General features: G+C 44.7%; 1 protein-coding gene across 2 annotated transcripts in view; it reads right to left on the bottom strand.

The window, feature by feature from the left end:
* Nucleotides 1-24,507, bottom strand: part of ZRANB3 (zinc finger RANBP2-type containing 3) — a 199,526-nt gene that overhangs the window by 49,826 nt on the left and 125,193 nt on the right. The window lies entirely within an intron of this gene.

Here is a 24,507-nt window from a genome sequence, read left to right as displayed (position 1 = left end):
ACAAAAGAGGAAAAAGAATATATTCTTGTTGAGAAAACAAGAATATAAGAATTAGCAGGAAGAAAAAGATGACAAAAGACTTTAGGTGGAAAGTAGACTCTGGCCAAGAAGAGGTTGGTGGTTTTTTTTCTGAAGGTAATTTCAAAAAAGTTCATATAGAAGACTAAGTGGAATAGAGTTAAGGAGAAAATGAAAGGTAAAAAATTAGATGAATAGCATTATTTTTTAAAAAAGGGAAGACTAGAAAAGAATGAGAAAGCAGGGACTGCAGCTTAACGATTAAGAAAAGTAGGTTTATTCATTTTTTAAGCTAAAAATTTAAGTAGATTTACAAATAGGGCACTTTGGAGAGAAATTGATAATGAGAAGGTCACAGAAGAGGCTGGAGGAATGAGATTAAGAGTACAGAAGGGAGGTCTGAGAGAGCAGGGAGATACAAAGAAATTGTTGGGTAGAAAAGGAAAAAATTTTTAAAAGTGCAAATTGAATAGGCTTTTCTTACTTAACGGGAGGCCAAATTACCTATTAAGAATAAGAAATCAATCTGAGATGAATCAAATAAGACTTAAATTTAAAGTGGATAGCATGACTTAAATCTAAAACACAAATAGAGCCTCTTAACTGTTAAAAACTAGTTACTTTGACATTTTGGGGAAAAACAGTAGGCGGAACACATTTAACCTCCATCCCTCTCAGAGCTCTATTTAAATAATAGAAAGTATATAGGAGAAAGCATTGGAGAGGGATCAATAGCAATAAAACTTAGGAAGCTAAAAAGTAGACAGATGCCTGGTAACTGATCAGCCACCTAACAATAGTTCCTAAGCTGTCAGTATGAAAAACCCAGAAGAGAAGCACCTGGTTTGCAATGTTGTAATCTTAAAAAGTTCCGGAAATGGCACCTCTGGAAGGAGGAAGGGGATGTGGCTAAACAGGAAGATTGGTTGAAAGCATGTTTAGTAGTTGATTATGCGCAACACTCATCCATATGCTGTCTCTACCCATTCCATACAATAAGTGACTTGCCATCCCATCCTGGCAGAAAACTAGAGATTTATTTTCTAGAGCGGGTAAAGCAAGGTATCTGATGGAGGAATCCCACATCGACCGTAGGCTATCCTATAAAAATCCTGGGGATTAAATGAAAGTTACATAATAAATGCTGAGATCTGCTCTTCTCTCTCAATCTTCTTACCCCTCACAGGCCCATACTCTCTAGGAAGAGAACAGAATCATATAAAATTATTATTTTCTGAGGAATCTGACCACCCAAAGAGAAAAGACCAAAGAACTAAGGATCAGCAGGCATTTGTAGAAAGCAACCTACATGAACAGATCAACTGTACAGAGAGAAGAAAATTAGAAGGGATTACATTTGTAAAACAAGAATAGTATGCTACAAAAAAAGAAATAAAGAGGAAGGAAAGTATTCTTGGTAAAAAATATATTAACAGAAATAAAAAATTCACTGGTTATTAAAATAAGAAAGTCTTCCAGAAAAAAATCAGTTAAAATATCTAAAATATAAGAAAATTAGAGGAACAGGCCATTAGGGCAATATATGAATAAAAAAATTCTAGAAAACAGAGGAAAGAAAATAATCAAAGAAATAAAAATGTTTTACAGAACTTAAGGACTTAAATTTCCAAAATGGAACGTGGCAAAGGCCTAAGAAGATTCTGCACAGTGGATGAAAATGGACCCAGAGTAATATCCATCATGAAACTTTATAATACTGGGGACAAAGAAATGATTCTATGAGCTTCCAGAAAGGAGAGGAAAAGATTTCACAAAATCAAATCGAATAAACATTTTGAACTGCATTGGATACTTCAATATCAATACTAAAAACTCTAAGAGAAAATGATTTCCAACTAAGAATTTATATCTAGCCAAATTAAAAATCAGATATAAAAATAGAATAAAAGCATTTTCAAATATGCAGGGATTAAAATAATTTACCTATAATATACACTTTTATAGAAGGCTACTGACGAATGTGGTCCAGCAAAATAAGGGAGTAGACAAATGAAGAAAATAATCCTATATAATAAAAGGCTAATATGCAAATAGACCGAAAGACAGAACAACTGAAAAACCGAACAACTGGTCGCTATGATGTGCGCTGACCACCAGGGGGTGCGCGCGGAACATGGAAGGAGTTGGCAGCAGGTGGCAGTAATGAGATTAAGAGTACAGAAGGGAGGTCTGAGAGAGCAGTGAGATACAAAGAAATTGTATGTCAGAACATGGCGGGTGTCAGCTGTGGGGGATGGTGGAGCAGGTGAGCGGGGGCACCAGACCAAGGTTACTCTCATCGGGGCAAGCCTCTGGTGGTTACTGAAAATTCTTTGCTCCCGCGAGCTGCAGTCCCGCCTGGCGCTCACACCTGCTGCCGGTGCCGGCCCCCTTGCACCCGCTGCTGGCACCCAACGCTGGCCCCAATCGCTCAGCGCTGTCAGCGGGTGCGAGCAGCAGCTGCCGGCCCCGATCGCCCCTCAGGGCTTCTCCACCTAACCTGCTCCTGAGGGGCGATTGGGGCAGCAGCCACCACTCACATCTGCTGATGGCGCTGGCCCCGTGCAGAGGATGGGCCGAGACCCACCCCTGTGCCCACCACAGCCTCACGACCCACAGTTCCCTTCAAGGTGCACTAATTCATGCACTGGGCCCCTAGTCCTATCTAATAAAGAGGGAATATGCTAATTGACCATCACTCCATCACAGATGGCTGTATCCACAGCTGAGGCCAAGTTCCCTTAAGGAGCCTTAATGAGCAATCAGCAGGGACCTGAGGCTATACCCTCCCCTGCCCCCGTGGGACATGACAGGGGACCTCAGGCCGCGTCCCCCACCCTGGAGTCAGGCTGGGGGACCTCAGGCAGTGCCTTCTGCCTTGGCACCAGGCCAGGGGACCTGAGGCGACGCCCCCCACCCGGTGGGGCTTGACGGGGGACCTCAAGGTGTGCTTCCCGTTCTGGTTCTGGTTCTGGGCTAGGGGACCTTAGGCTGCTCCTCCTGCCCCAGCGCCAGGCCGGGGGACCTCAGGCTGCACCCCCCACCAGGTGGGGCTTGACAGGGGACTTCAGGCCGTGTCCCCCACCCTGGCACCAGGTCAGGGGACCTCAGGCCGCACCCCCTGCCACAGCACCGGGCCAGGGGACCTGAGGCTGCACCCCCCTGCTTGGCAGGGCTTGACAGAGGACCTCAGGCTGTGCTCCCCACTCAGCAGGGCATGATGGGGGACCTCAAGGTGCACTCCCAGTGCTGGATTTGGGGAACTCAGGCCGCGCCCCCCGCCCAACGGGGTTTGACAGGGGACCTGAGGCTATGCCCCACCCCACCTGGCGGGGCTTGACGAGGGACCTCAAGGCACGCCCCCCACCCCATCTGGGGGACCTCAGGCCATGCCCCCGTCCTGGCGCCAGGCCAGGGGACCTGAGGCTATGCCCCCTGCCCGGCAGGGCTTGACAAAGGTGGGACTGGCCGGGTCTGGATCTAGCCCAATGGGGGGGTGGCGGCCGGGTCTGGGTCTAATGCGATTTTGAGGCGCATGTGGGTGGGCAAGGACTTGACTCTGGGTCCCCCTTTTAATGTGCATGAATTTCGTGCACCAGGCCACTAGTATCAAATAAAGAGGTAATTCAGCACAAGGAATAAATAGAGAAAATCTCCAGGATGAGAGATCTGCAGCAGACTGGATGAGCAACAGTCCCAACTGGGGTGGACCAAAGGCTACAGGGCAATTTTTTTACATAGATTAAAGTTAATAGAATACTAATGTTTAAAGATATTGAAAGGAGTCCTGGCTGCTGTGGCTCAGTTGGTTGGGTGTCGCCCCATGCACTGAAAGGTCGCTGGTTCAATTCCCCACCATGACACATGCCTGGGTTTCATGCTCAATCACCAGTTATGGGGCGCAGGAGTCAGCTAATCCATGTTTCTCTCTTACATTGATATATCTCTCTTTCTTTCTCCCTCTCCCTTCCTCTTTCTCTAAAATCAATAAAAATTAAAAAAATTAAAAAATCAATAAAAATATTTTTAAAAAATATTGAGAGAAAATTAAACCACCAGAAAAAGTCTGAAGATAAATTATTGAAAATGATTTATAGAAGAAAGAAAACATACCCATAGTATATTGCACAGTTCTCCTGTAAATATTACAAACACTAGAGGCCCGGTGCATGAAATTCATGCACGGGGGGGGGGGGAGGGGGAGGGGTGTCCCTCAGCCCAGCCTGCACCCTCTCCAATCTGGGATCCCTCTCACAATCCAGGACTGCTGGCTCCCAACTGCTCACCTGCCTGTCTTCCTGATTGCCCCTAACCGCTTCTGCCTACTAGCCTGATCACCCCTTAACCACTCCCCTGCCAGCCTGATTGATGCCTAACTGCTCCCCCGCCAGCCTGTTTGCCCCTAACTGCCCTCCCCTGAAGGCCTGGTCACCCCCAACTTCCCTCCTCTGCCGGCCTAGTCACCCCTAACTGCCCTCCCCTGCAGGCTTGATCACCCCCAACTGCCCTCCCTTGCAAGCCTGGTCCCTCCCAACTGCCCTCTCCTCCTGGCCATCTTGTGGTGGCCATCTTGTGTCCACATGGGGGCAGTCATCTTTGACCACATGGGGGCAGCCATCTTGTGTGTTGGAGTGACAGTCAATTTGCATATTATTCTTTTACTAGAAGCCCGGTGCACGAAATTCGTGCACGGCGGGGGGTTGTCCCTCAGCCCAGCCTGTACCCTCTCCAATCTGGGACTCCTGGAGGGATGTCCAACTGCCCGTTTAGGCCCAATCCTGTTCGACTGCCCGTTTAGGCCCGATCCCAACAGGATCGGGCCTAAACTGGCAGTCGGACATCCCTCTCACAATCCAGGACTGCTAGCTCCCAACTGCTTGCCTGCCTGCCTTCCTGATTGCGCCTAACCGCTTCTGCCTGCCAGCCTGATCACCCCCTAACCACTCCGCTGCCAGCCTGGTTGATGCTTAACTGCTCCCCTGCCAGCCTGTTTGCCCCCAGCTTCTCTCCTCTGCTGGCCTGGTCACCCATAACTGCCCTCCCCTGCAGGGTTGATCACCTCCAACTGCCCTCCCTTGCAGGCCAGGTGCCTCCTAACTGCCCTCTCCTGCTGGCCATCTTGTGTCCACATGAGGGCAGGATCTTTTACCACATGGGGGCAGCTATATTGTGTGTTGCAGTGATGATCAATCTGCATAGTACTCTTTTATTAGATAGGATAGAGGCCTGGTGCACGGGTGGGGGCCAGCTGGTTTGCCCTGAAGGGTGTCCCTGCTCAGGGTGGGGTTCCCTTGGGGCGTGGGGCGGCCTGAGCGAGGGGCCTGTGGTGGTTTGCAGGCCGGCCATGCCCCCTGGCGACCCAAGAGGAGGCCCTGATATCTGGAATTTATTTTCCTTCTACAATTGAAACTTTGTAGCCTGGAGTGGAGCCAAGCCTGCTGCTCCCTCCGGGGCGGCAGCCATTTTCTGTGGCAGTTAATTCACCTTCTACAATTGAAACTTTGTAGCCTTAAGCGGGTGGGCCCGGCCAGGATGTGCGGAAAGCTTTGCTTCCCCTGTTGCCGCCGGCAACCCTGGCCTGCTCTCTCAAGCTCCATTCTGCCGCCATTTGTTTCAATTTGTTTACCTTCTATAACTGAAACTTTGTAGCTTGAGTGGAGGCTTAGGCCTGCAACGGCTATGGAAAGCTTGGCTTCCTCTGTTACCTGGGAAACCTTGCTCTCTGTGGCTGTAGCCATCTTGGATTGGGGTTAATTTGCATACTCGCCCTGATTGGCTAGTGGGAGTGGCTTGGCTGGTGGGCGTGGCTTATGTAGTGGAGTGATGGTTAATTTGCATATTACCATTTTATTAGAGAGGATTAGATAGGATTAGATAGGATAGAGGCCTGATGCATGGGTGGGGGCTGGCTGGTTTGCCCTGAAGGGTGTTCCAGATCAGGGTGGGGGTTCCCTTGAGGTGTGGGGCGGCCTGGGTGAGGGGCCTGTGGTGGCTTGCAGGCTGGCCATGTCCCCCAGCGACCCAAGCAGAGGCCCTGGTATTTGGGATTTGTTTATCTTCTATAATTGAAACTTTGTAGCCTTGAGCGGAGCCAAGCCTCCTGTTCGCTCTGTGGCCACAGCCATTTTTGTTGGGATTTATTTATCTTCTATAATTGAAACTTTGTAGCCTTAAGCGGAGGCCAAGGCAGGTCAGGGCAGGCGGAAAGCTTGGCTTCCTCCATTGCCAGGGAAACCCAAGCCTCCTTCTCTCTCCTTGGACACAGCCATCTTGGTTGGTTAATTTGCATACTCGCTCCCGATGGGCTGGTGGGCATGGCTTGTGAGTGTAGCAGTGGTACCGTCAATTTGCATATTACTCTTTTATTAGATAGGATGGTTCTAATAATATACATGGTGAGTATTGATCAAGCCAAAATTAGTTCAAGTTACTATAAAATTAATAAAGTATAACTATATCCATCCATCCATGCATCCATCCATCCATGTACCTACCTATCTACCTACCTATCACTTTGTTGGGAGAAGGGGAATTCAGAAAAGATCTAGGTGTGTGGGAGGGGGGAGGGGTGAAGGAGCTAAAATTTTATCTTCCACATTGGGAAGGCAAATGGTGACAGCTAAAATTATAAACAAATGGTAATACAAACCAAGAAGCAAGATAAACTTGTAGCTGAGGGATTTGAGATAAATACTAAAAAGATCAGCTACAAGAATAGGAAGCGGTTTCCTTTAGGGAATAAGTTTAGGGAATTGTTATATTTTGAAATGGTGATTTCTCCTCATTCAACTATGAACATATGTGGCTTTGGTAGTAGTGGGAAAAAAAATTAAAACGGGCATTTCAAAATTGAAAAATACCTATTGAAAGCTGATTTGAAAGCCCATTTTTTTATGTCTAAATTTTCTAAACAATAGTTATTCATCACACAATGAGACTGGAAGCTGTTAGGAACTTTAGCCTTGGATTTCAGTGTCTCAGAAAGTGGAAATGAAGCCCTCTCAAAATAAGGAGCTATAAATTCCAGATATGTTGCCATGGTAACTGAACCACTTTAATAAACTTCATGTTTGCCTAAAGAGCTATATTTACCATGATAAGCCTTTCAAAAAGTACATGGCAAGTTGGAGTATTTTTAAGGTACATTCATTTCCCATCCATTGCAGACTAATCACTCTACCCCAGCATCAGACGCATTCCGTGCCTCTTCATAAGAAAGCCGTTTCTACTAGAATCCTCCACTCATGTCACCCTTCCTTATTCAACCAGAAACTGCTGATGCCAAAGCACAAGCTCCCTACTCCTGACTCCTTCCAATCCACTGGTTTAGAATAATTTATGGTGACTATTAATTTTATGAAGTTCAATCATATTATGGGCTAAACAGTCTCTTGGGACTAAATTTAGTAACTTAATCATCTTAGTGATATTGCTTCCTAGGAAAAAATGCATTTGGAGAACCAAAATAACTATGTACAAACACACTTTAGGATTATTTTAGGGTCATAGGTAGGGATTACATAGATTTGCATCCTAAAACATACCATACATGCATTTTAACTATTCTGATTTTATTATTTTTTTCTTTTATCCTCACCTGAGGATATTTTTTTCCATTGACTTTTAGAGTGGAAGGGAGAGGGAGAGACAGAGAGAAACACCTATGTGAGAGAGACACATCTATTGGTTGCCTCCCGCATGCCCCCGACCAGGGCTGGGAGCCTGCAACTGAGACACGTGCCCTTGAGTGGAATCGAACCCGGGACCCTTCAGTCCGCAGGCCAATGCTCTGTCCACTGAACTAAACCAGTGAGGGCCTGATTTTATTCAGATTAAAACTATCACTGCATTGTCATGTTTTAAGTCATCTGAGCAGAAACTTGCTTTCAAACTATCTTAAGTGCACATTAAATGGAATGGCAGGTTCTATTAATGACAGGTTATGCTGGTTCAGTTTTATAGAAGTAACAGAAAATGCATGTACTGACTATTCTATTTTATTTTATTGAAACTGGCCTGTTAGTAATGTGTTTGTTAGTCAAAGACCTCTTTTAAATAATTAAGACTACCCACTACATCTCATTTAAAGAAATATAGAAATGAAGAAAATATGTTGTAAAAATTTGTTTCTTAAATTTTTTTTTTAGTGACTAGGTATGCATCATGCTTTCTGAAGTAAGCGAACATAAAGACTGCATTAAAGACCTGTTGAAAATTACTTAATTTTTTAAATTGTCAGTTTTTAATCAAATAACAAGAAGGAGAAAGGAAAAATGAAAAAGACATTAAACCTGAGCTATGACAAAGATTCTCTCCTTGACCAAACATTAGTCTTCTTGACTAGGCCTTACCCTTGGCCTTGAATCTGACCAGTCCTTGCCAGGTCCACATAGTCCATTCTCACCAAACATTTTGCTAAGTCAGTTATTGAGAACCCCCACTTTTATTTTTATTTTTTTAAAAATATATTTTATTGATTTTTTACAGAGAGGAAGAGAGAGGGATAGAGAGCCAGAAACATCGATGAGAGAGAAACACCGATCAGCTGCCTCCTGCACCCCCCCACTGGGGATGTGCCCGCAACCAAGGCACATGCCCCCGACCGGAATCGAACACGGGACCCTTGAGTCCGCAGGCCGACGCTCTATCCACTGAGCCAAACCGGTTTCGGCGAGAACCCCCACTTTTAAAAATATTTTTTTAATTGATTTTTCTACAGAAAGGAAGGGAGAGGGATAGAGAGTTAGAAATGATGAGAGAGAAACATCGATCAGCTGCCTCCTGCACACCCCCTACTGGGGATATGTCCGCAACCAAGGTACATGCCCTTGACCAGAATTGAACCTGGGACCCTTCAGTCTGCAGGCCGACGCTCTATCCACTGAGCCAAACCGGTTAGGGAGAGAACCCCCACTTTTGATAACTGATCAACTCTTGATATCTGATCAAGTTTTTATTGCTTACTTTTGATGTCTAAGTTTTTGACCTTCCTTTAGCAAGAATCCCCCTGTGCTGGATGTCTCCTCTTAGTAATTTTCCATCCACCAACCCCCTTATCCTGCTGGTTGGCTACCAATCCCCACCTGTCGTATTCAGAGTTGAGCAAGCTCTCTCCTCAACTTCAACAGAGTGCACTCCCATGGCAATGATCTTGAATAAAGTCTTTCTTACCATTTTAACAAGTGTCAGAATAATTTTTTCTTTAACTGCTATAAATTCTAGCTAAGGGAATATGAGTCCAAACGAAGCTCCTCTAAGTTCTGAAGTCCTCAGACCCCAGGCCAAATGGAAACTTTGTTTAGATACTTGTGGCCACATACTTTCAGAAAAGCTCTTCACGTTCTTCTCAATCAATAAGAGGTGAATTGTGACTGGTCTCAGCAAGCCTAGCACTTTCATTCCCCCTACAAGTGATTCTGACAATAAGAAATGTGGAAAGTGTGCTGCAGGCTTCAAAAAATCCTCACTGACAAAGGGACTATGGGGAAAGCTTTTCATTGCCTTAGACATTGTGGCCTGAGCATGGTACAGGAAATGAGCAGTCATCTTGGGGTTATGATGGAAGCCACTGAGGACAAGTGGTAAACTGGGTCAACCAAAGGACAAAGACAGAAAAACCTGGATTCTAAAAAAACCCCACAAAAAACAGCTTTACTGAATATAATTCACAAGGCATAATTCATCCATTTAAAGTGTATGATTCAATTTGGCTGTCACCGAATTGTGCATCCATCAATGGTTCTTTTTTTAATCCTCACCTGAGGATATGTTTTTACTGATTTGAGAGAGAGAGAGAGAGGGAGGGAGGGAGGGAGGGAGGGAGGGAGGGAGGGAGAGAGAGAGAGAGAGAGAGAGAGAGAGAGAGAGAGAGAGAGATCAGTTTTCTTTCTGTACATACCCCATGGGGGATAGAAGCCCAAACCTAGGCATGTGCCCTGACAGGGAATCAAACTCCAACTTTTTGGTGTGCGGGACGACACTCCAACCAATTGAGCCATCTGACCAGGGCTGTTCATGGTTCTTAATTTAGAAACCATTTCACCAATCTGAAAAAATATTTTCAAATCTGGCAGAAGACAGCCTTCAGGGAAAGACTAGTGTTTTGGAAATTTTCACATGCCCAAATTTTCCCACAGAAAACAAGAGCTTCACTTCCAAAGGTGTTTGGGTGAACTATTGTGAATGTTATTTCACCTTTAGGCAGGTTTATGCCTAGATCGGTAAATAGGAATCTGACACTTCGAATACATCTAATCTTTTGACATTAACCAAGTTCAACAAGCAGCCCACTTTGCACTGAGAAGCGGAAGGGCTACAAAACAGTGCACAGTGAACAAATCCAATTTAATACCTTAACCAACATGAGTTTACAGAAGAACCTTAGATATTTAACCTTCCCATAAAACTTTCTGGAACAAGATATAATAAAGCAATCACTCTATCTAATCATTCTGCCTAATATAGAATAGATGAGCAAGGCTATTCCCATTAATGACATACTCCACTGGGTTTACTCAAATTTATATAGAAAGTTAGAAAGTGAAGCCAATAGTACATGGACTTCTAAAAAATTGTTTTCATAAGAGCTGATTTCCTGGAAGTTTGGTGATAAAAGTCACTAATCACAACAGTGAATCTAAGTCTTTTAAAATTGAATTCAATTTTAAAAAATTCTCAATTTCTCTCCTAACTCCACCCATTGGTAATCAACTTTGTACTACTAAAGTATACATGAATAAACTTTATTGGGTGTTAAAAAGTATAACACTTAGAACATGCAGGCTTTAAAATTCTGCATCTTCTCCATGCCTGTGCAAGGATGCTGAAAAATCACTAATAGGGAAATGGGCACCACTTTAAACCCACGGTCATTAACAACTATTATATGTATTCAGCTATCTTATGGGAACAGTAGCTAAGTGCATGTACTCTTGAGCAACACCCTTAAACTGTTTTAGTTTCTCCAACCATAAAAGGGGATAAAAAGTACCTATTCCCCAAAGAGTGGTGGTGAGAAGTAAATGAGTTAGTGCATAATATGAACTTGGAATAGTGCTTAGGACGTTGTAAACACTGTAAAAGTGTTAGGTATTATTATTACTATATTTCTCCAGTAAATTGCAGAAACAACTTCAACCTTTATCACTCTCTTTGACATCAGAACCTCTGCCTCCTTGGCTCTCAAACTTCCCACTGTCCAGAGAAAACAGAATTTATTATCCGAAAATTCCATTGCCTTTTCTTACTTTTACTCATCATAACTTCCTTCCCTTTTCTAACAAGAGATTTTTCTTCTCTTCTCTAAGGCAAATCCCTCTACCTGTGGTTCCAAACTTAACCATTCCTGACACCTCAAAATCCTTACACTGCTTTCCTTCTTAAGGGGATATTGAAGTTTAACAGATCCTTCCTCCATTCCACATTCCACTATCTTTTTTCCTCCTCTAACACGAGAACATTATTGTTTTATTCGTACTTTATTATCACCGACCATCTTACAAATGAACAGGAAGGAGGCAGACTGTGCCTGGTTCGGAGCCAGAGACCCGTTCCTGAACAGCAGTGGCCCAGGAAGAGGCGCGCTCCAGTCTCACAGTATCCCCGTCCCTGTGTGGCAGAGACGATCACAGTGGCCTCATTACATCTCACTGCAGATTATAAATAGCATTCTACCTGTGTTAAAACAGCAAAGAGGAAACACACTTGGTGCATAATGGAACTGTGTTTAAAGCAGTCTACCTTCTGGAAAATTTTTAAGGCATGAAGGAATGCTGCCATTCCCCAAATAACAGAAGTTTAAATTATGGGATGGTTTAATCATAGAAAAATAACTGGCATTCCTCTTAAAATGGACTTCTCTAAAAATGAGATGTTGTTGTAACGTACCAGAAAATAGCTAAAAGTTGGCTAAGCCATACTACTACATATATCTGTGTTTTTTTTTCCCCTAGGAGAGTATTACACTGATCGTAAATCTAAAAAATCTGTGCATTTGTATCCAGTGTATTCTCAATAAATATTAAAAGGAATAAGAATAATAATATAAAGGAAAATTAATTTTAATAACCTGAGATCCTTCACTAATTGACTTTTTACCAGTAACACTGATTATTTTATCTTCATTTCCTTTTAGTGTTTATCATAATTATTTACTGTTTATTACCATTATTAAACTTCTTATCACTAAGAGATATCTAAAAAAGAGATCTCAATAATGTAATAACAAAACTAAGAAGATAATAACAAACATACTTAAAACTTATACAGCCTCTATCTTCCTACGTACAAGTTCTGAATCTCAAAAGACAGACCAGCATAAATGTTTTTACAGCACATGGAGGATATACATCAGTACCATAATTGTACGGTACTTTAGCACTGCATATTATAAAAATGGATCATATCAATATAACCTAATTTGCTGACATGACCTAGTTTGAAGTGCTGTATACCTGTCTGCCTAGAAGACACTGTATGACACGAGAAAAAGAAGAGAAGATCAGAGCAGAGCAGGCAACCTATCCGGGAGCTCTATGAAACCTGAATAGATGGAGACACATTTGTCGCGAAGGCTTCAGACATAACTCTGCCTGGAGCAAAGGAAGAGGATCGATGACCCTCAGAGGTTCTTTCTAGCGCACTGTTCTCTAATCACAGTTAATGAACAGTGTTAAAATAGTCATATAAATGGATGTGGGAAGGATTCGCTTCCTCAGAAGAGCTGACAAGAAAAATACTTTACAAAAAAAAAATACTTTACACATTGTTTATTATCCTATGTAATGAAGAGGTAATATGCAAATTAACCCTCACACTGTCACACCATCACAAGATGGCTGTTCCCACAGCAAAGGTGGGGTTCCCGTAACACAAGATGGCTGTGCCCACAGCAGAGGCGGGGTTCCCGTAACGAGCCATAATGAGCGATCAGAAGGGACCTGAGGCTGCCTGGCACTGCCGGGCCGGGGCGGGGGACCTGAGGCTACGCCCCCCACCTGGTGGGGCTTGACAGGGGACCTGAGGCTGAGCCCCCCACCCGGCACTGGGCCAGGGGACCTGAGGCTGCGCCCCCCGCATGGCGGGGCTTGACGGGGGTGGAGCTGGCCAGGTCTGGATCATGCCCAATGCAGGGGGCCAGCTGGGTCTGGGTCTCGCGTGATTTCGAAGTGCACGTGGGTAGGCGGCGACTTGACTCTGGGTCCCGCGGCACGCCCCAGACTCTGACAGGAGGAAGATTTTCATATACATTTTATTAATTTTCTTTCATCTCTGACATTTCTATTATAGAGAAAGGGCAAATAGCAATATTAAAATATTTCCTCTAATTAATTCCCTTTTAATGTGCATGAATTTTGTGCACTGGGCCACTAGTATAGTGATAATCTTTTAAAAATTAAATACCACAAATATTGGCTGGGTAGTTCAGTTGGTTGGAGCATTGTCCCATATATCAAAAGGTTGCGGCTCGAGTCCCAGTCAGGGCACATACGTAGGATGCAAGTTCCATCCCCAGTCAGGGTGCATACGGAAGCCAATAGATCAATGTTTCTCTCTCTCTCTCCTCTCTTCCTTTCTTCTTCTCTCTCTAAAATCAATACACATATCCTCAGGTGAGGATTAAAAAAATTAAATACCACAAATAATAAAGATATGTGTCTCCAAATAGAATCCTATCTAATAAAAGAGTAATATGCAAATTGACCGTACCTCTGCTAAACCCACAAGCCATGCCCACAAGGTATGCCTACCAGCCAATCAGGAGCGAATATGCAAATAAACCCAACCAAGATGGCTGTGGCCACGGAGAGCAGGAGGGAGGCTTGGGTTTCCCCAGCAATGGAGGAAGCCAAGCTTTCCACCTGCCCTTGCCGGCCCAGGCCTCCACTCAATGCTACAAAGTTTCAATGATAGAAGATAAATAAATCCCAACAAAAATGACAGAAGCCACAGAGCTGGAGAGAGGAGGCTTGAGTTGCCCCTAGAGATGGAGGAAGCCAAGCTTTCCACCTGCCCTGGCCAGCCCAGGCCTCCAAACCAGGGTAGAAAGTTTCAATTATAGAAGATAAATAAATCCCAACAAAAATGGCTGTGGCCATGGAGCAAGCAGGAGGCTTGGCTCCACTCAAGGCTACAAAGTTTCAATTATAGAAGATAAATAAATCCCAGATGCCAGGGCCTCTACTTGGGTTGCTGGGGGTGTGGCCAGCCTGCAAACCACCACAGGTCCCTCGCCCAGGCCACCCCACGCCCCAAGGGAACCCCCACCCTGATCCGGGACACCCTTCAGGGCAAATCAGCCAGCCCCCACCCATGCATCAGGCCTCTATCCTATCTAATAAGAGTAATATGGAGATTGACCATCACTCCAACACACAAGATGGCTGACCCCATGTGGTCAAAGATGACTGCCCCCATGTGGACACAAGATGGCCACAAGATGGCCAGCAGGGGAGGGCAGTTGGGAGGGACCAGGCCTGCAAGGGAGGGCATTGGGGGCGATCAAGCCTGCAGGGGAGGGCAATTAGGGGTGACCAGGCCGGCAGAGGAGGGAAGTTGGGGGCGACCGGGCCTGCAGGGAAGGGCAGTTGGGGGGGGGGGGGACCCAGGCCTGCAGGGGAGAGCAGTTGGGGTGACCAGGCCTGCAGGGGAGGGCAGTTAGGGGTGACCAGGCCTGCAGGAGAGGGCAGTTAGGGGCAAACAGGCTGGCAGGGGAGCAGTGAAGCATCAATCAGGCTGGCAGGGGAGTAGTTAGGGGGTGATCAGGCTGGCAGGCAGAAGCGGTTAGGGGCAATCAGGAAGGCAGGCAGGCAAGCAGTTGGGAGCCAGCAGTCCTGGATTGTGAGAGGGATGTTTGACTGCCTGTTTAGGCCCGATCCCGGTAGGACATCCCTCGAGGGGTCCCAGATTGGAGAGGGTGCAGGCTGGGCTGAGGCACACCCCCCGCCTCCTGTGCACTAATTATGTGCATCAAGCCTCTAGTATTTTATAAGTAACTATATACTCACACAAAGGCATTTACTTGAATACTCATTATTTTCTTCAAAAATCTTATTCTTATCAAGATTTTCAAATTTAGATAAACTATCATTAGATTTTTATCTTTAAACTAGAGGCCGGGTGCACGGAATTTGTTCATTGGAGGGGGGGTCCCTCAGCCTGGCCTGTGCCCTCTTGCAGTCTGGGAGCCCTCGCTCCTTATCACCTGCCTGCTTGCTGATCCTTACCGCTTGTCTCGCTGCTCCTTAGCGCTGCTGCAGAGACGGGAAAGGCTCCTGCCACCGCCGCTGCACTAGCCAGCCGTGAGCCCTGCTTCTGGCTGAGCAGTGCTCCCACTGTGGGAGCACACTGACCACCAGGGGCAGCTCCTGCAATGAGCATCTGTTCCCTGGTGGTCAGTGCACATCATAGTGACTGGTTGTTCTACCGTAATGGTCGCTTAGGCTTTTATTAAATAGACTAGAGGCCCAGTGCATGAAATTCGTGCACGGGGGGTGGGGGGGTGTCCCTCAGCCCAGCCTGCACCCTCTCCAATCTGGGACCCCTCAAGGGATGTCTGACTGCCCGTTTAGGCCTGATCACGGTAGGATCGGGCCTAAACAGGCAGTCAAACATCCCTCTCACAATCCAGGACTGCTGGCTCCCAACTGCTCACCTGCCTGTCTTCCTGATTGCCCCTAACCGCTTCTTCCTGCCAGCCTGATCACCCCCTAACCACTCCGCTGCCAGCCTGATTGATGCCTAACTGCTCCCCTGCCAGCCTGTTTGCCCCTAACTGCCCTCCCCTGCCAGCCTGGTCACCCCTAACTGCCCTCCCCTGCAGGCCTGGTTCCCACCAACTGCCCTCCCCTGCAGGCCTGGTCCCCACCAACTGCTCTCCTCTGCAGGTCTGGGTCCCCCCCAAACTGCCCTTCCCTGCAGGCCCGGTCGCCCCCAACTTCCCTCCTCTGCTGGCCTGGTCACCCCTAACTGCCCTCCCCTGCAGGCTTGATTGCCCCCATCTGCCCTCCCTTGCAGGCCTGGTCCCTCCCAACTGCCATCCCTTGCTGGCCATCTTGTGGCAGCCATCTTGTGTCCACATGGGGGCAGTCATCTTTGACAACATGGGGGCAGCCGTCTTGTGTGTTGGAGTAATGGTCAATTTCCATATTACTCTTTTATTAGATAGGATAGAGGCCTGGTGCATGAGTAGGGCCATCTGGTTTGCCCTGAAGGGTGTCCCGGATCAGGGTGGGGGTTCCCTTAGGGCATGGGGCAGCCTGGATGAGGGGCCTGTGGTGGTTTGCAGGCCGGCCATGCCCCCTGGTGACCCAAGCGGAGGCCCTGGTATCTGGGATTTATTTATCTTCTATAATTGAAACTTTGTAGCCTTGAGCGGAGGCCAGAACCAGCCAGGGCAGGTGGGAAGGTTGGCTTCCTCCATCGCCGGGGCAACCCAAGCCTCCCGCTTGCTCCAGCTCCGTGGCTGCTGCCATTTTTGTTGGGATTTTTTTATCTTCTATAATTGAAACTTTGTAGCCTTGAGCAGAGGCCAGGGCTGGCCAGGAAGCTTGGCTTCCTCCATCGCTGGGGGCAACCCAAGCCTCCCGCTTGCTCCAGCTCCGTGGCGCCACCATATTTGTTGGGTTAATTTGCATACTCGCTCCTGATTGGCTGGTGGGCTTGGCTTGTGGGCGTAGCAGAGGTACAGTCAATTTGCATGTTTCTCTTTTATTAGATAGGATTCCTGAACATAATTGTTCAAATGATCCAATAAAGAGAAAAGTATTTAATATGATGATGCACAGTACAAAGAAATCTATCATCTAACAGCTTATGCCTTGCTGAGTTTGGCACAGATTATATTTAATGGGGGACTGGGCTTATACCACATCTCATGTTTTTCCCAGTTTCACTGAATGGCACAAACATCAACCCCGTTGACCAAGCAAGAAATCTACATTTTACTTTTTTCCTCCCCTCCATATTCAGTCAATCACTAATGTCCATTGATTTGCCATTGTAATAATTCTTGAATTATTCCTTTCCAGTGCACACATGGTACAGCCACTGCCCTGGGTTAGACCACCCACTGTGCACTGGGTTACCAGTGCACATCCCAGCTGGATCCCCTGCCTTCAGGCTTGTTTCTTCCAGTGCATTCTCCACACAACTACAGTTCTTTCCCTGAGGCTCAAATCTGATCCTTTTACTCTACTCCACTATATCAGATTCCTCAGAACCCTGTGGAAAATTACAAACTATGAACTGCGAGTTTCATGACATGGTTACTGCTCTCTATGGTCTCCAGCCTAGTCTCTCTCAGAATTCCTCCCTGACATTCTATGTTTTAGCTGTGACGACCTACTTTTGGTTCCCTAAATATGCCACTTCTAGATAATTTTTGTGAGTTTGCAAAAACTATTCATCTGTCTGAAATATACTCCACCAGCCTCATCCCCTTCCTATTTCACTCCCCTCGTTTTCTGGTTGGCTCACCCTCCCTATCCTTTCCCCGCCACCCCCAAGGTAGGCCAGCTGTCTTTTCCCATGTGCTTCCACAGTTTGAAGCACTAAATACACTCTACTATAGTTAAATGTTTATTTTACTGTCTTCCCCAACATACTCCAGTTCTTTGAGAGGTAGATGCTGGTATCTTGTTCACTGTTCCTCCCTGGCACCAAGCAATACCCTTGCTATATAGTGGGCCCTCAATAAGGATCTGCTGAATTCGTCAAGAAAACAGCTAAAGAAAGGAATCTTCAACATTCATTTGCATATAACATAGTAGTCAATTTATAATCTGTGGTAGTTCAAAAGTTCATTTACAAATAGGCTTGTGAGAACTCTGAATACATTTTCTCATAAAAACAATATTAAATGTAGTAGATAATTAGCTGCCTTCCCAAAATCTATTTCATCTATAATGTAACTAACCTGTATCATTTACAGTTACTATAGACTCTAACTACTGGATAACAATAATTGTTCTGGGGGAAAATGTATGAAGAATTCCAATTTAGTAATGACATGAACTACTAATTTATGTAACTGGTTGAGGACAGAAGTTCTAATAGGGAGGGAATGAAAAATGACTAAAAACTAGGGATTTGCGGTGGCAAGGATTGGTCGTCTGCTGCCATTAATCTTTGGGAACATGTTCTAATCCGGATTAATTGACATTTCATCTCTCTTCAATTCCTTTAAGAATCCTAGGAATTAGGTACCAACTTCCTACTGACTGTCAACACTTCAGACTTCCAACAAGCGTTTCCTATATCACAGATAGGAAGTTAAAAACAAGGTTCTCATATTCTTTTTCCTTAAACAAGCATTCTGTACTCACTATTAAATGCAAAAAAAGCTAAGCAAGCAAGTAAACAAAAACAGCTATTAACTCTATGAAAAACAACAGTTGTCAAAAGAAGCAATGTAATTATAGTCAACTGTGAAATGCTTAACTGAGTCATTACATGGTAAACAATGAACACTAATCAAACCAAAAATTATGATAAAAATTATGATATGGAAAAATGAAGCTGGGTGAATGTATTGCAAATACTTTCTCCTAATCTGTATTTTGCATTTGCATTTTTGTAAGTGTCTTTCATATTTCATACTTTTTTAAGCACTAAAAATTTTAGTTGTGAGTCCCATTTTTTCCCTTTAAAGTATGTGCTTTTACAGATGTTGAATTAAAATGTTGTACACATGAAATTTATATAATGTTATTAAATAATGTTATCTCATTAAGTTTAATAATAAAAAAGCATGTATTTTTGTATCCTATCTAAAAAAATCACTACCCAAAGTTTGGGAATATTTTTATGTATGTTTGCTATTAAAATTTTTATAAACTAGCTTATATTTATGTCTTCGACCCACTTCAGGTTAATTTTTATGTATGATGTGAAATAATGGTCAAGGCTCATTGTTTTCTTTAAGAACATCCAATTGTTCTAATACCGTTTGTTGAAAAACTTATCATTTCCCATTGATGTACTATTACAAGTAAAAATCTAAGTTTTTACTTCTCTAGGATGAATATCCAGGACACACACACACACACACACACACACACACACACACACACACACACACTTTTTTAAAGAGAATTTTCATAAGTTTATTTGAGCCAAACTGACAACATTGCTGGGAAGCAAGCTCTCAAATGCTTCCCATATTTTTTATGACCATATTTTATCTCCACTACTGGCTTATAAACTGACTGAAAGATTTTCTTTTCTCCAGATACTGTTGTTGTTTTTTTATTTCTCGCATTTCCATTTTACTGTGTTTATAGTTTTCCTATTTCTTCTGAAATTCTCCTTTTCATGTTTATTTTTTTTTACTACATCCTTTAACATATTATTCACAGCTTTAGAAAAATTCCTTGTGTAATAGTTCTACTATCTGGGTCATTTCTTCAATTGATATTATTGATTGTCTTATCTTTTTAAAAATTTTCATAAACTCTATTTAATGCTAGAAATTATATCTAGAAGAACAGGACTGACTGAGATAAATGATGCTTACACCCAGAAATGGGCATACTTCTCTTCCTGCCAGGGTGACAGTATGGGAGGCACTAAGACAATCTGGTCAGTATTGAGTTGTATTTAGGTTCTCCTATGACATTTATCTTCAGTAAACCAAAAATTTTGAATTTCCCTATTTTGTGATAGTATGAACACAGGGTTTTTCTAAATGTTTCAGCTGTATTCTTAGCTTTCATCAGTCCCTCATGTCTACACTATAAATAGGTGTCTCTCTCCCCCAGTAGATTGACCTTGATGATTTCTCAGTGTTAATGCTAGGGGACAGAGAATCTCTTGGGTTTCCTGGTACCAATCCTATATAATAAAAGGCTAATATGCAAATTGACCGAACAGCAGAATGACCAGTCGCTATGACACACACTGACCACCAGGGGGCAGACACTCAATGCAGGAGCTGCCCTCTGGTTGTCAGTGCGCTCCCACAGGTGGAGCTCATGGCTGGGCTCATGGCTGGCGAGCACAGCGGCGGTGGCAGGAGCCTCTCCAGCCTCCACAACAGCACTAAGGACCCCTCAGGGGATGTCCGACTGCCGGCTTAGGCCCTCTCCCCAATCCTGGACTGTGAGGGGGTGAAGGCTGGGATGAGGGACCCCCCCTCAGTGCACAAATGCACACCAAGCCTCTAGTTCAGTATAAGGCAACTTTGCTCCAGCTGAGTCTCAAAGATGGGACTTTCCTGCTGTTTCTATCCCTTTTCTCTGTGGCAACTAAACTTTATCTCATAACTGTGAGTGCTCCAGGGCAGTAAAGATGTTCTCGCCCCTCCTCCTGCAGTAACAGATCTCTGCCAAGTGCAAAGTCTTGATTTCAACAGGGTTTCCTGCCCAGTCTCCAGAAGTAGACAGCTTTTGTTTCTACCCAGCCCCCAGAAGCAGCTGATCCTGGACTGGGTTTTGGAGGCTGGGAGAGGGGTTTTGCCTCTCCCACAATGGCTTAAGGCTTTTGCTTAATATGAGAAAAGAGTCCTGGAAATAAGCATGGGATTATGCTCCACCAATGGGATGCTTTCTGATCTCCTGGTCAGCACCAGGTAGTGGCCAGTGGAAGTAAAGCTTGTGTGTGCGGGTGAACTGCCTATGCCAGGACCCCCAACATTTTGAACTGTCATGACAATACACGCTCAGCCTTTATAATTTTGTTAAATTTTGGCTTTCTTCTTATCCACTTTTACGGAAGCTACCTTCTTCCTAACTCAATCTGCCAAAGGAAAAAATGTTATATGTCTCATCTCTCCTCTCAACAAACAAGGAAAGGAAAGACATTTTCTCAATCTAAGAAAGGGTATCTATGAAAAACATAAAGATAACATTATAATTAATAGTGAAAGACTGAATGCTTTCTACCTAAGATTGGCAACAGGCAAAGCTGTTCAATCCTATCACTTCTATTAAAAATTATATTGTGTGCCTTCAGTGCAATAGGCAAGGCAAAGAAAAGACATATGGATTACTGGAAGGAATAGAAGTGTCTTTATGTGTAGACAAAATGATACTCTACGTAGAAAATCGCAAAGAATTTACAAAAAAGCATAGGAACTAATAAGTGAGTTCAGGAAAGGTCAATATATAAAAATCAATAATTCTATATTTAAAAATAAAAATGTAGAAATTTAAATTTAAGAAATACTATTTACAAGAGCATAAAAGGACATGAAATACCTAAAAATAAATCTAACAAAATGTACTCAAGAAAACTGAAAACAGCCCAGCCAGTAGTGCTCAGGGGTTGAGCATCAACCTATAAACCAGGAGGTCACAGTTCGATTTCCAGTCAGGGCACATGCCCAGGTGTGGGCTCAATCCTCAGTTGCAGGAGGCAACTAATCAATGATTCTCTCTCATCACTGACATTTCCACTATCTCTCCCTCTCTCTTCCTCTCTGAAATCAATATATATATATATAAAACTGAAAAAAACATTGCTGGGAGAAATTAAAGAAGACCTCAATTAAATCAGATACTCTCTTCATGGATCAGGAGATTCAATGCTTAAGAAGTCAGTTCTCAGTACCACCTCCCACTTGTTAGAAAGGATATTTATTATAAAAAAAGACAGAAATAACAAGTGTTCATGAGGATGCACAGAAAGGGTAACTTTGTGCACTGTTGATGGGGATAAAAATTGGTACAGTCACTATGGAAAATAGTATGGAGGTTCCTAAAAAAATTAGAACTAGAATTATCACATGATACTGAAATGTCGCATTGAGTATTTATCAAAAGAAAAATTTAAAAAATAACTAAAAAACGATATATGCACCCCAAGTTTATTGCACTATTATTTACAGTAGCCAATACCTGGAAACAACATAAGTGGCCATCAATGGATGAATGGGTAAAGAAAATATGGTATAAAGTCTGAGGTGGGGCAGGAGCCCGATGAAGGGTAAAAAATGGCAGGTATCTGTAATACTCTCAAAAATAAAAATACATTGCCGAAACCGGTTTGGCTCAGTGGATAGAGCGTCAGCCTGCGGACTGAAAGGTCCCAGGTTCGATTCCGGTCAAGGGCATGTACCTTGGTTGCGGGCACATCCCCAGTAGGGGTTGTGCAAGAGGCAGCTGATCGATGTTTCTCTATCATCGATGTTTCTAACTCCCTATCCCTCTCTCTTCCTCTCTGTGAAAAATCAATAAAATATATTTTAAAAAAAATAAAAATAAAATAAAAATACATTTAAATAATTACAAAAGAAAAAAGAAAACGTTATATATACACACAGTGGAATATTATTTAGCAATAAAAGAAAGAAATCTTGCTATTTACAACAACATGGATAGACCTTGAGGGCATTATGCTAAGTGAAATAAGTCAGACAGAGAAAGACATATGATCTCATTTATATGTGGAGTCTAAAAAAATATACTCATAAATAGAACAGATTGGTCATTGCCAGAGGTGGTGGTGTTGGTGGTGAGAGAAATGGGTGAAGGGGTCAAAATGTACAAACTTCCGTTATAAAGTAAATGGGTCATGAGGATGTAAGATACAACATGGTGACTATCTATAATAATAAAAGCGTAATATGCTAATTAGACTGGACAGCCAAATGACCTTCCAGATGTCCTTCCGGATGACCTTCTGGATAAAGCCGCAGGAGCTGAGGCAGAGGCAGCTGCCGTGGCGGGCAGGGGGCCGAGGCAGAGGTGGTTAGGGGTGATCAGGCAGGCGAGCAGTTAAGAGCCAGCGGTCCCAGATTGCAAGAGGGATGTCTGACTGCCGGTTTGGCCAAAGGGTCCCGGATTGTGAGAGGGTGCAGGATAGGCTGAGGGACCCCGACCCCCCCCCCCCCCCGTGCACAAATTTCGTACACCAGTCCTATCTAATAAAGAGGTAATATGCAAATTGACCATCACTCCAACACACAAGATGGCCGCCCCCATGTGGACACAAGATGGCCGCCACAAGATGGCCGGCAGGGGAGGGCAGTTAGGTCTAACCAAGCCAGCAGAGAAGGGCAGTTGGGGGTGACCAGGCTGGCAGGGGAGGGCAGTTAGGGGTGACCAGGCCAGCAGGGGAGGGCAGTTGGGGGCAACCAGGCCTGCAGGGTAGGGCAGTTAGGAGTGACCAGGCCAGCAGGGGAGGGCAGTTAGGGGCAATCAGGCTGGCAGGAAGAAGCAGTTAGGGGCAGTCAGGCAGGCAGGCAGGTGAGCGGTTGGGAGGCAGCAGTCCTGGATTGTAAGAAGGATGTCTGACTGCCCGGTGGGATTGGGCCTAAACAGGCAGTCGGACATCCCTTGAGGGGTCCCAGATTGGAGAGGGTGCAGGCTGGGCTGAGGGACCTGCCCCCCTGTGCACGAATTTCGTGCACCGGGCCTCTAGAATATTTATAAAAGGCTAATATGCAAAGCGCCCCCATGGGAGTTCGACTGGGAGTATTTAGGGGTGATCAGGGCAGCAGGGGAGAGCTGTTAGGGGCGATCAGGCCAGCAGGGGAGAGAGGTTAGGGGTGATCATACAGGCAGGCAGAGGGTTTAGGGGTGATCATGCAGGCAGGCAGAATGGTTAGGGGTGATGAGGCAGGCAGGCGAGTGGTTAGGGGTGATGAGGCAGGCAGGCGAGTGGTTAGGGGCAATCAGGCAGGCAGGCGAGTAATTAGGGGCGATCAGGCAGGCAGGCAGGCGAGCAGTTAGGAGCCAGCAGTCCCAGAGTGAGAGAGGGTGCAGGCCGGTTTGAGGGACACCCCCCCCCCACCCACACCCCATGCACGAATTTCGTGCACAGGGCCTCTAGTCTTATACAATAAAAGCCCAGTGACCCAATGGTGGAACGACCAGAACAACCAGTCGACCAGTCGCTATGACACACACTGACCACCAGGGGACAGACACTCAATGCAGGAGCTGCCCCCTGGTGGTCAGTGCGCTCCCACAGTGGGATGGCTGACTGGGATGAGCAGCTGCTCAGAGGGCAGGTCCATAGCCACTCTACTGACCGGGATGAGCAGTGCTCCCACAGCGGACCAATCCCCACAGGTCACGTCCCTCCACCAGTGCACGAATCCCGTGCACCGGGCCTCTAGTATTTAATAATACTGTATTCTAAGTTTGAAAGTTTCTAAGAGAGTGAATCTTAAGGGTCCTCATTATAAGAAAAAATATTTTGTGAGTATATATAGTAATGGATGTTAACTATATTTATTGTGGTGATCATTTTGCCATATACACAAATATCAAATCATTATGTTGTACACCTGAAACTAAGAAAATGTGTTCCAATTATACCTCCATTTAAAAGAAGTTAATTCGAGGAGAAACCAAAATGGCGGCACAGGTAAACACCTAAACTGCTGCCTCGCACAACAATTTCAAAACTACAACTAAAAGACAAAACGGACATCATCCAGAACCACAGGAAGGCTGGCTGAGTGGAAATTCTACAACTACAAGGAAAGAGAAAAGCACACTGAGACTCAGAGGAGCTGCAGGAGGCAGAAGTACTGAGACGTGCGCG

This window comes from Cnephaeus nilssonii (assembly GCF_951640355.1).
Source record: "Cnephaeus nilssonii genome assembly, chromosome: 10".
In the NCBI taxonomy this organism is placed as follows: domain Eukaryota; kingdom Metazoa; phylum Chordata; class Mammalia; order Chiroptera; family Vespertilionidae; genus Cnephaeus; species Cnephaeus nilssonii.
This window is presented reverse-complemented; position numbering and strand designations above follow the sequence as displayed.